At 42.6% G+C, this 12126-nt stretch overlaps 1 long non-coding RNA gene across 2 annotated transcripts; it reads right to left on the reverse strand.

Moving 5' to 3' along the window:
* Positions 1-1763: 1763 nt before the first annotated feature.
* On the reverse strand, positions 1764-10067 carry LOC309593484. 2 transcript variants are annotated; one of them, XR_014228856.1, is made up of 4 exons: positions 9951-10067; positions 4558-4594; positions 3753-3983; positions 1764-2896 (listed from the first exon to the last, which is right to left on the reverse strand). It is a non-coding gene; the product is annotated as an uncharacterized lncRNA (long non-coding RNA). The 2 variants fall into 2 exon arrangements; XR_014228857.1 differs by having other exon boundaries at positions 3739-3983.
* Between the last annotated feature and the right edge of the window lie 2059 nt (positions 10068-12126).

Consider the following 12126-nt stretch of genomic DNA (forward strand, 5'->3'; position numbering starts at 1 on the left):
AACTTGTAACATCATTTTGTCCACAAGTATTAAAATATATATATGTATATATATATGATCTATTGCACATGCCCCTTGTTTTTGTAATCTTTCACATGGGAAGATTTCCAACCAACAGACAGAAAAAGTGGAGCAAGAAAACGTAAGTAGACTGAGGCAGCATTTCCTAACACAGCAGTTTTATAAAGGTGCTGGCCGGAAAGGTACGGCAATGGGGGTCTTCTGGGCATGCACTATTGGAGTATTACTTCTGTGAAAGCCACAGATCCTTAGCCCTACTAAAAATATTATGTTCTAAAATTAAACTTTAAAACTAATGTTGTTACACTGTCATGGACAGGAGTCAGGAAAAATCAGCAATTCTATTTTTTTTGTTGTTGTTACAATGCAGGGTTACAAAATGTTAAGGGTTATTCCTACAGAAAAAGAAATCAAAGAGCTTAAAGTGTCTACTCTCTAGTCAGACACATTCTTAGTTTTTGTACATGTCCACAGGAAAAAAAATACCTTCCTGTCCCCCAAGTATTTTGTCATCAGGCTATGCAAGAAACAACTGCTAGCTCTAACATCAGAAAGATAAGTATGGGCAGAAGGAAGAAAAGGAAATTCCCGGATCTAAAAATCAGATGTTTCTTACACCAGATACCTCCCAACCACTTATAATCCTATGATATTGACAGTATTTTCCATCACTTAGAGATGGATCCTGCTTCTACAGACATCTACATTAAATCCCATTGGTTTCAACATAAGGAGGCCCTAAAAGGAAGTGTGCTTTTCTAGTTGCCTCCAATGCTAGAAAATTCAGACCATATTCAGCAAAGAAATCCTATGTTCTTAAAAGAAGTCAGGCCAGGCTGGTGGTTGCCTCATCAAGATCAATGTAACTCTTACACACAGCTTATCACAATGTTAAAACACGATTTTAGTGCACCTCTCTGCTCATTACAGTTGGCATTATTTTGATAACACAGTGTCTTGTCCACCACTCTTTAGCTTACGTGTCTGATCTTTTCTTCGTCGAAACAAAAAATGGGTAAAGCTGTCATTAAATCTTATTGTTACAATGCAAGTCTAAACACAGAGTTAACTCTACTCTGAAGATTAGGATCAGCACCAACACTTGTCCTTACTCTGCTATGGAACTTGGTCCCATAAAATGTCACCACATTTTAAATATCAGAATGCTGCCCTTGCAATCTATCATTAAGATTTAAGAAGGATTTCAATTGTTGACTTTTTCAGCCATTTTCAGGCTGTCTGGCTCTCTCCAGCAGTTATCTAAAAGGAAAAACAGAACAAAACAAGAAATCTAAACCACCCCCCCAACCATGCTATTATCTCCCAAAACCTATTAACAGAACCTATATACCTTTATTTGATCCAGATTTGAAAATATTATTTTAAGCTAGTCACATTTTCTAAATCACAAGCTTGGAATAAGGTGCACTAAGAAGAGCTCCAGATTTGAAATGGAATAGAATACATACCCCAGTTCTGGGGTTTTTTTTGCCAAGAAATCTTACTTGCCATATAGAACACCATGGCAGGGAGCATGTAAACAATATACGCTCCCATCTCAGAATGACAGAAAACATCCTATATATTTGTGATTACAAATGATGGAGACAAAGAATCCCATGTAAACATAAGAACAACAGATTGCGCCTTAGTTTGGGAAGGAACAAGAGGAACCAGAAAAAGGCCCATCCTAAGTACTTCTGTCTTTCTCTGAACTCACCCCTCTTAGGTGGCTAACAGTCCATTCTCTTGGGCCTATTTCTAAGTAGATGATGGAAACACACAGGTCATCTCAGTACTCAGTCACAGAAGAATGAAAAAGCTGATTCCATCAGCAGTACGAAAAGCTGAAACTGTGCCAAGGAAGCTGAGTAGATAAACTGCAACGTTACACTTCTGGTCTCTTCCATCCCACCAGAAGTCGATTTCTTTAATAAAGAAAGTTCTGCCCCATCTCCTCTACTGTAGAATGGTTTTGTTCCTTTTTCTGCTAAGGATTCATAAAAAGCCAGAAGGAGGGCATGATTTAATGTAAACCTAACCATTATCCTGTTACCCCAGAGGCCTTTAAAGCTTCATTTTTCTTTGCTAAAAATGAAATGATGCAGAGTAATTTCTCCTTCTGGTGAAAGCTCTTCATATCCAGCACTTACATAGGTTTACACATGCAAATATACATTTTGATCACAGACTGGGACGATGCATTTACACACTACAGACAAGGTGATTCTGCATTTGTTCCTGTGCATTAGCTGCTTCATGTGAGTTGACATCAAGTTATCTATCTACAAAGTCAAGCCTGGGTCCTGGACTAGAAAATACCTGTATGGGATGTCCCCAACTGTTTGGTAAGTTTCTTCCTCACGTCAGAGCGGAAAATATGTAGGTTTTCCTGCTGCAACTCTTCATACACGTCAAGACAGTTTGACATAGCAATGCATGCAGACACTTTATCTGCTAGGAATTCCAGTATGACACAGTGAAGTACTTAACCTTCCTAAAATAAAGAAGGAGAATCAGCGAAGAACACCAGCTTCCACTTGCATCTGATTACAAAGTATTTCTCATTTTAAACAGAATGCAGAAAGCTGGATGAAGAGCTGGCACAGAAGACATTTCTTCAGGGAAGCAAATGCTGATTTCTGTTACTCTGCTTCTGAGTTTTGATAAAACGGTGGGGTACTTCTGTGGAAGAAGTCATCTGGTCAATCAAATGTTGGGCGAGATGGTTGAAACAGGAAGTAGAGAGACGTTTGTTCATTCAGCTCCATGGAAGTGATGGACAGGTTTTTGCTTGCTAGAAGAGAAACATCGACATCTCGCACCGTATGAGCAAGCAACAGGATCACCTTCTTCTTGAATGTCAGGAGAGGATCTGGAATCCCAAAATAAAAAAAAACAGGAGAGGTAGTTTAGGAATCGGAATAAAATGCATTCAACGTTAAAATGCCCATTGGTTCATTACTTTAAAAGCCTGACTCTAACGGACAAAATCAGCTGGCTTCACAAACTGCAATAATCCCTTGCTCTGTAAGTTTTATATCTAACTATAGATGTCCATAAACTGGCTAAAGAAATCCTACAGAAATGCTGAACTATACGCTTACTCAGAAGCGATGCATCCAAAAATATACCAGTGTTAATTAGCTATGGGGCTTCTTAACTGTGGCTCCCACATATAGCATGACAATGTTGAGGTAGCACCAGAATGCACACTGCACACAGAGAGAGTATATTCTGCTATAGCAGATCACAATTCAAAGAGACCATAAACTATCACCTAATTAACTACGAAACTGTCAGTGCTGTAGAGGAAAAAAACACTTACGATAGCTGTAAGATCACACAGATTAGGTAGGTACTTTTACTCATTTCTCCCCACTTATCCACAGTGTAGACATACTTCAACAACTGTCATCTTCTCACTGATCTCCTGGCCTTTCATCAGTGACACTCACCTGGTATCATCTCGTCACAGTAGTTGTTAAGACATGATTTTTTTGCTTTAAGTTTGACGCCAGCCTGGATTGGAAGGTAATGCAGGTGCGCTCCTGCACAGCTAGTGCCAGAAATGTTTATTATCACTCTCCCATACTACAATGAGAGATGTGAAAGAGAAATTTTTTTTCTTTGGTTTCTCTTTCTCACATACAAGAACGTGAGGATACACCGTATTTTCTAACCCCTTTCTCTCTTGTCTCTGTCTGTATTTCTCACCTTATTCTAATTACCTTAACCCTTTCGTTGATCAAGTTCAGAAATAATCTTCCAGGGACAATTTTCAACTCCTATGTTAGAAGTAGCGAGTAGATCATGAAAATGGAAATACAGCACACGTCACCATCACTTTCTCTCTGAGGCACTCAAATATTTCAGCTGATCATGAGCTTGACCATCCATGCTCACACTGTTGGGAAAGTCTTATTCTTGTTATGAAGATGGGGAAAAACAGACCTGGAGAGCTGCAACAAAACATGCCAAAGGTTTGTGGCAGAGCTGAGAACAGAATATAGCACTCTGTTACACATCTTAACTACCAGAATAACTTTATTTCATTCACTGGAAAAAAAATCAAAACTCCAGAAGTTGACTGTCATTCTTAGAAATTTTGAATGTACTTATTTCTATTTGCTACTTGACATTTGGTTATGTTATCTTTCTTCCAATCCTACAGTTTAACAAATACAACTTTTAAGATAACTACACACAGTTAGTGTCTCTTAGCAGAGCAAAATGACATCATGGGACAGGAATTTTATAATTTTAAAAGCATTTATTCTTGTTAAACTGTATAGTTAAATCAAGGTTTCCTTCAAGCAAAGCCCAAGCTGAAAGCTGACACTGTGGCAACAGTCCAGTTCTCTGAAAGTATCCTACAAAAAATTAAAATCTCAATGACCAATTTCTTTGGACAGGAAAAAAAAAGAAATAGAAAAGAAAAAGAAAAAATAAAGAGAAAACCCTAAATCAACCAACAAGCCTGACAAGTTTAGTACCTGATATTTAGTACCTAAATAACGTTATGGCTTTACTCACCATTATTTTTGATCAATCCACATTCCCTCCAGTGAGCCTAGAGAGAAAGAGATGAACAAATGAAATTAAATTTGCATCTAGGAAGCTATTCAGATCATACATGATTATCTGCACAAGACACAAAAGATTAGCTGTCTCTTCCAGGAACTAGTTAACATTTTTAGACTTTCTATATAAAACATGCTGATGTTACTTTTGAAATGATCATAGCCACCCCCTTCCTTTAGTTTAAGGGAAAGGATGGTCAAGTAAACTGGGCCCAACTACAGAAGACCCAGGACAGGCAAACTTTAACTAAGAACAGGCTGGGGAGGAGAAGTATATACCCAAACCACACATGAACGGCTTTTGTTCGAAACCATTCTGTTTCCTGGAGTAAAATCATGTGTGTCATTCATTCCACAAAATGTAGTTTACACAGTACTGAATTCCCTTTTTCCCTGGAATTTGTTGGTTTCCACTTTATTGAAAACAAGCCTACAGCCCACGCTCGACCGACTACACCTGGAGCATTAAGTATACAGCACTACCGAAACTACTTTTTAATTGTGCATATTTTGAAGATAAACAACCTTGTTACGGTAAGCTATCATCAACAGACATATGTTCCAGTTTCATAGGAACTGCGATGGACACAATTTCAGCCTCCAGTAAGGCAAGAAACTCTTTCATGTTAATAACAAACCACAGTAGCAAGGAAGCATAATGACTGTTCTCAAGGATGCTGAGCTGACACCTAACTGGAAGAATAATTCATTGCTATAAGCAGAACTATCTCATCACACAGAACTTATTATTAAAAACTCCCAGTATCCTCACCAAAGTATTACTAGGTTCCACTCTCCTGCACAACACAGCATTTCTACAAGCACCAGGGACCTGCACCTTCAGAAAAACTGCAGTCAGCAGATGATCCCTAGCCCTGTATTTCAGGGGAGTTATTCCATTCTCACATTGTCAGTTCTGATCCTTCCTATTCAAGTCCTCCCTCAAGAACCTGCCAAGCACTGTGTGACTTTGAGAGACTGAGGAACCAAGAGCAAATTATTCACAAAACAATTAATTTGGTAAGGAACAGTTTTAAGGAACTCTCCCAAGCTTACTTACCATAACGGAAACAATTCCCAATGCCAATCTTTGAAAAGTTGGGTTTTCTTTCACTTATTCTAAAACTACAAATAAACTACACTAAATAATAAAGTAATTCTTATTAGAAAAAAACAGCAGGTGACACTTAAAGCAACTCATACAAAGGAACGTTTCATCCAATACTGAAATCCAGTTTGCTTTAACCAATTTTTTTTTATTTTATTTTAGCAAGTTCACCAACTTTGGATGCTCCAGTTTTTAACTGTACTGCTTGATATACTTTCTATCCGACTTTCATAGATTATGTGGGAGCAGCGTTCACACTAGTACCAACAGAACTTGCAAATGTAACTGGATATAAATCAAGGCTATTGAAAATTAGCAGGCACTGAAATTGATGGTGACAGTATCAACTCTACAGGTAAAATCTAGTGGAAATTATGAAAAAGAAAATAAAAAAGACTATTTTTCTTGTTTCACACCTTACTTACTGAACATACAGTCAATTGATCTGGAGCAAGAAATATTTGTGAAAACTCAACATTATATATTGATCATTTTCTGCTAAAAATTCTGAAAATATTATTTTTATTAAGTTTTGATCTATTGCCCATTCTTTTTTTTGCTCTACCATAACTAAAGGTCAGTTTCCATGAACTTTAAATCTCATATTCAGATAGACAATTTCGTGGATACAGGCCAAAAAGAGCTGAAGAAACATCTCATAAGTAAGTTTACCAACAAAACTGTAGTATTTGCCTTCTCATATAGATCAACATGCCCTATTACCAATGGACCAATGGGAAAAAAAGAAGTCAGTGTTCTGACATAATCAGCACACTGGAATTGGAAACTATACTAAAATGAATAGTGTACAGCTATGCTACCAAGTTTCACCTCACCTCTCACACTCTGTTTTAAGGTACCCTTAGTTTTAATTAGATTGGTCGGCAAAAACTCAGATCCATCAGATCTGGCTTCCAAAATACTACCTTTCTCTCTCTCACAGACACACATACACACACACAAATGTTCCAGGAGACGAGCAGAACTAACAGGGATGTAGAAGATCATTACTCTCCTCTTCCCTAGAGCCTGAGAAGTAGGTGAGCAAGGAAAGATCTAGAACCAGATTTACATAGAAAGACCAAGACACGAAAATTTGAAAGTTAAATGTGGTGGAGGTGTGTGAAGATACAGAAAGCAAAATTAGCACTACAGACTGCAAGTCCACTGAGGCCTTTCCAATGGCTTAAAAAGCGTCACATTTTACCTGGAAAGCTGATAATGACAAAAGCTTAAATCGTAAATACAAAATACAACAGAAGTAGCTTACAGTCCTGCAAAAAATGAGCTGCCTTTGTGTTCCTTTCACTTTCTAGGTAACTTTTAAAAAGGCATCTAAACCCAATCGATGAGGCAATGCAGAGAACTGTAATAAGAAAGGCTAAGACTGGTGTGATTGGAGAAAGAAAGGGAGTGTCTGGCTGTGGAGGCACGAAAAGTAACATGGAGCAGGAAGAGGGCTCTCAGAAGGGCTTGTGACACCCAGGTTAGCAGGTCATCAAGCCCCCAGCACGTCCCCCTGCAATTTCAGAAGACACCCAGATCTAGAGACAAAGAACGCTGATCATTCACAGAGTTGGGCAGGGTAGAGACACAGACCACTGCCACCTCCAAAAGGGTACACAAAGGCGTATCTGAAACCTAGAATGGCTGCCAACCTAGGAAGAGGCCAGAAGACCTAAGGACCTGCCAGCTGATGTCCCTTGTCCTCTACAAGGGATCCTGGACTTAGTATCTGGACACAAGCAACTAGCTGGACACAAGTCTGTCCAGCCAGACTGCTGGACGCACAGCTTAAACACCCCTGCTACGGTGCTTGGCTGCTGGACAAGCATCTCGGGCCCTGCGCACATTCTGCTGCTTATGAGATTGCAGGCCTGAGTGACTGTTTTGTTTCACTTTATATTTTCAATATAATCACCTTCCTCTCCTATGAGGACATTTGGTACAATGTTGTAACAGTACTTCCGACAGCAGCAGAGAAAATAGACTGTTTTATAGCTGAGCTTTGTATTCCATGATACACACACCAAAGTAATGTGCTCCTTGAATACTGTTTAAGCAAAGAATCATCCCTTCCTCCACATCCCATTTTAGAGAAATCCTCCTCTTTTTTTTTTTTTTTTCTCTCCCTTAATCCTCCAAAGACTGCGGGCCCTCGCATCTTGCATTCATTCACATAACCTCCGGCATGTCAGGACTGGTTTCAAACACTGTTCCTTTTCTAGTTTTAAGAATGAACGTGGGAGGTGTTCAAGAGATACTCCAGAGTCTTCACAGACTGGGTCAGAACTTTCAGCCTTAGTTGACCCACAATTTTTGACACCTCTGAATTACAGGTCACAACTGCAAGATGCATAGCCTGTTCATGCAAATCTTCACACTGCAGACTCACAGCACTGTGGGCAAGACTGTAAAGCAGTGCACATAGTTGACATATACCAGGCTAACAGAAAACTCTGATGTTTTTGTTTGTTTTGGGTTTTTGTTTGTTTGGTTGGGTTTTTTTAAGATACTACTTCTCACAGCTCTTGTGGAGTCGAAGCAACTAAGAACAAATATTAATCCAAATGAATGTACTTACTGCTAAAATAGCGTACAACTTCACGTGAAAGAAAGCTGATCGCTTCTTATTCTTTTAATTATAATATAAAGCAGAATTATCCTTACATGTAATATGCCAAAGGCAAATCCCGTCGCATATTTTAACAATTCATACATTGACATGTATAAGCAGGAATATTCATCAATAGCACTGTACTGTGCCTTAATATTACATTGCTCATAAGCTGCTATTACTGTTACTATGTGAATAATATAGCCCATGAAATTGGTAAAATGTTCCTTAGAAAATCTTTCTCATAAGCAGCTACTGCATTCAGAACTAGTTGTGACAAACACACTTGTATTTCTTTTGAGTTACTTCAGCAGTTACAACTACTTCATTATTAGATCGATTAAGATAACACGCCATGTCTCCACAAGATCTAAAGCTGTGCTTCTCATTTAACCACTTCAATTTTTTACTTTTACCCAACATGCACGTTGAAAATGCAGTCACTTAGCATTCTATAACAAACTCGAGATTTAAAGAATTGTTATCAAATACAGAACATACGGAATCTCATGCTAGTGACTGTAATGCTTTTGCTTTCAGTTAGAAGTCCCCCCCACCTTTTTTTTTTTATTTATTTAAACAAAGTACCATTCTATAGTACAAAATACCTCCAACAACATTGAAAAATTTAGGGCATACCCGACCTGCATGTCACTAACATGGAAAGGAGGGATAGTGGTTTTAGTAATAATTTCACATGTTTCATCATGTGTAAAGTCCTTTTCACCTTATTATCAACAATCCCATGAATTCATAAGGCTGCAATCAATTCCACTATCAATATAATCTCTCCACTCTCCATAAAACTTATTTTGCACCGTGGATTACTCGTACGTTCTGGTTTTGTCAAATGACTTTGGAAGCCATCCCCTTTGTGCACTCCTGTGTCAGTCTGACATAAAGACATCAGAAAAGGACATAACTGTTCAGATTAGCAAAACCCATTCTAGCACACAGATTCCACGAATAACAACGGTAACCGAAGAGTGAGGATAATCGGTGCTATTTTTGTAGGCGGAGATGAAAAGACTAATTTCGGATGATACATCTTGGTTTCTCTTCTCCACGTACGCCGTCAGCTGCAGCTGTTCACCGAGAGCTGTTCTCGGCCGTTCCTCACTCGGCTGCAGGGTACTGCTGTGCGGGAAACAGGCTCTCCCCCCCAGCCACCTGCTGCAGCCCGGTACCGCTGCCCGCCCGCTCCCGCCGGAGCTGCGGCACGCCCTCGCCCCCAGCTCCGAAGTTACTCAGACTTTTCAGGGCGGCGGGCGGGTCGAACCGGCCCGGCTCCCACCCCGTCACCCGCGCCCCCCGGCAGGTGTCCCCGGGAAGCGCCGGCCGTCACCACACGGACGCCCCCCCGCCCCGCTCGGGGCTGCCCCAGCGTGGAGGCCGCGCTGCCGGGTGAGGCGGGCGGGGAGCCGCCCGGCCGCGCTCGCCGGTCCGGCCCGGTCCTCAGGAAGCGGCGGGCGCGAACGTGCCCGGGCCCAGCCCAATCACGGAGCAGGACGGAGAGGCGGGTGCGCGGGCGCCCGGGCCCAGCCCAATCAGGGAGCGGGGCACCAGGCACCGGGCTGGGTGCGGTCCCGCGCTGGGGGCCGTTGTTCCCCACCACACTCACCTGAGCGCGGCCGAGGCCGCGGGGCCGCGGCCGGCCCCGGCCTCTCCGCCTCTTCCTCTTACTCCGCCATCTTCCCCTCCGTACCTCGGCCACCCGGCGGGGGGCTCGCAGCGCCCGGCGACGCCGGGCCCGCCCACTCGTCCGCAAGCCTATTGGGTGCCACTCATATGCATCAGCCGTCCAGTATCGGTCGTGATTGGTCACCCGCGCCGTCCATCACGGGGGCTGGCCTCCCGCCTCCAAGGCTTTCCTTTCTGATTGGCCCCGGGGAGGGCCACGCCTGGAAAAGGATTGGCTCAAGCCGCGCGAGTAGGGCTGGCCTGGGGCGAATCCTCCGGTGACCTCCACGAGCATTTAAAGGAGCCGCTCGCGAAGCGGGGGGCGGCGGCGGGAACGCCTGTCCCGCACCGGCGGGACAGGGGGGCGCCCGCCCGCCCGCCCGCCCGTCCGCGGGGTGAGGTGCCCCGGCCCGCCGGCCCCGGCGATCTGCCCGTCCCAGGAGGGAAGGGGGTGGAGGGGCCGCGGGGGACCCGTTCCGGCAGCCCTGCCAGCAGCCGCCTCGAGCTGCGCGGCTGGCCGCAGCCCGGCCCGACCCTGCCGCGCAGGCCGGCTCCCGAGGCGCGGGGAGCGGGTCCAGGTCCCTGTGGCCGCCACTCGTACCGGGCTTGTCCCGCTCGGCCGGGGATGCCTCCAAAGAGCCCCAGGGCGCGACCGTTAGTGACCGTTGGTGACCGCTCGGGGTGCCGCCGCCGCTCCGCCGTCCTCCATTTCACCGCGCGGCAACGGCCTCCGCCCCCCCGCGGCCGGTCGGCCTGTGTGAAATCCCGGCTGCAGCAGCACAGCCGCCCGCACCGGCCGCCGTTATCAAGGGATCTTGATCGCTCTGAATAACTGCCTTTATTCATTCTGCCAGTTTTTGTGTCATCTGCAAGAATTTTTTTTTTTTTTTAGCAGCGGTAATTTTACACTTCAAGCTGACGGGCGAGTGTATTCAATAGCGTGAAGAGGAGTAGATACCCATTCAGAAAAATCTCGAGAAACACCCCCATTTAACCGTGATTCATCACAGACAACTACTACGAGCCATTTCAGTTGAAATCTTAATCCATTTAATGCACGCTTTTCTACTATGTAGTGTTTTAATGCAGATTGTCAGCTTAAATGAAACACTTCTGCCAACTTAAAGACGACATCAATGCAGTACTTACAACCAAAGTCGTCGTTTCAAAGAACTGGAAGCAGACCTTTCAAGTAATTTTCCATTGTAAAGTTATGGAAACCAACATTACTTTTATTTCTGCTCCTCAGGGGTCAAATCCTGTACTGAGATTCTTTTGTTTTGCCCAGACTTGATGCCAAGCTCATGGGCCTGTAGCTATTTAAGTCAACTCATTTGCCACCTTTCACTATTGATTAGCTATCAAACCTATTTCTGCTTTCTCTTGTCTTCAAAATACTCTAATAGTTAATGAAAACTAATTGGCTGCATGCAGCCAACCATCCAGAAATTCTCAATATAACATATAACTTGAGTCTGCGGATTTGAAAATAGACTTTACTTCCTCTTTGCCAGTAGACTGGAAAATGGTTCATCTGCACTTAAATACCGATCCCATACACTGCTTTTTTCAAAAGGCAAAGATGAAATATTAAGTGGTTTTGCCCTCGAGCTGATAATCTCATCCCTCTTCCAGACTTTAACCTTCAAAGATGACCTTTGTTCTCAAGACGACTTAATTTCTACAAGCAATCAGGTATGCCAAAAATACTACTTTTGTGGAGATCTGCTGATATCTGTACAGCTTAGTTTTGGACAATTTTAAATTTAAGATAAATGTAAGATCTCAGCTTTGTAAAACTTCTCTTACTGTCTACCACCTTTTAAGTTACATGTTAAATATGTAGATTTCAGAACACTGAATATGATACTCAATGGCTTCCATGTGATTTATACAGCTTACAGCAAAGTTAGATTCTGACAACTGGGCGTGTTTTTATTGTGGGGGGGGTTAGTTGGGTTTTGTTTTGGTTGTGGTTTTTTTTTTGCTGTGCACCTGTTAGAGTATTTGTGTTCACCTTAAAGCACATTAGCATAAATACCTGATTTCTAAGGTGGGGCTTATAATGTCACAAACTAGCATTAGTATTATATACCCTTTAATTAGAACAACACTAT

The sequence above is a fragment of the Platalea leucorodia genome (assembly GCF_965183815.1).
Source record: "Platalea leucorodia genome assembly, chromosome: 7".
Lineage (NCBI taxonomy): Eukaryota > Metazoa > Chordata > Aves > Pelecaniformes > Threskiornithidae > Platalea > Platalea leucorodia.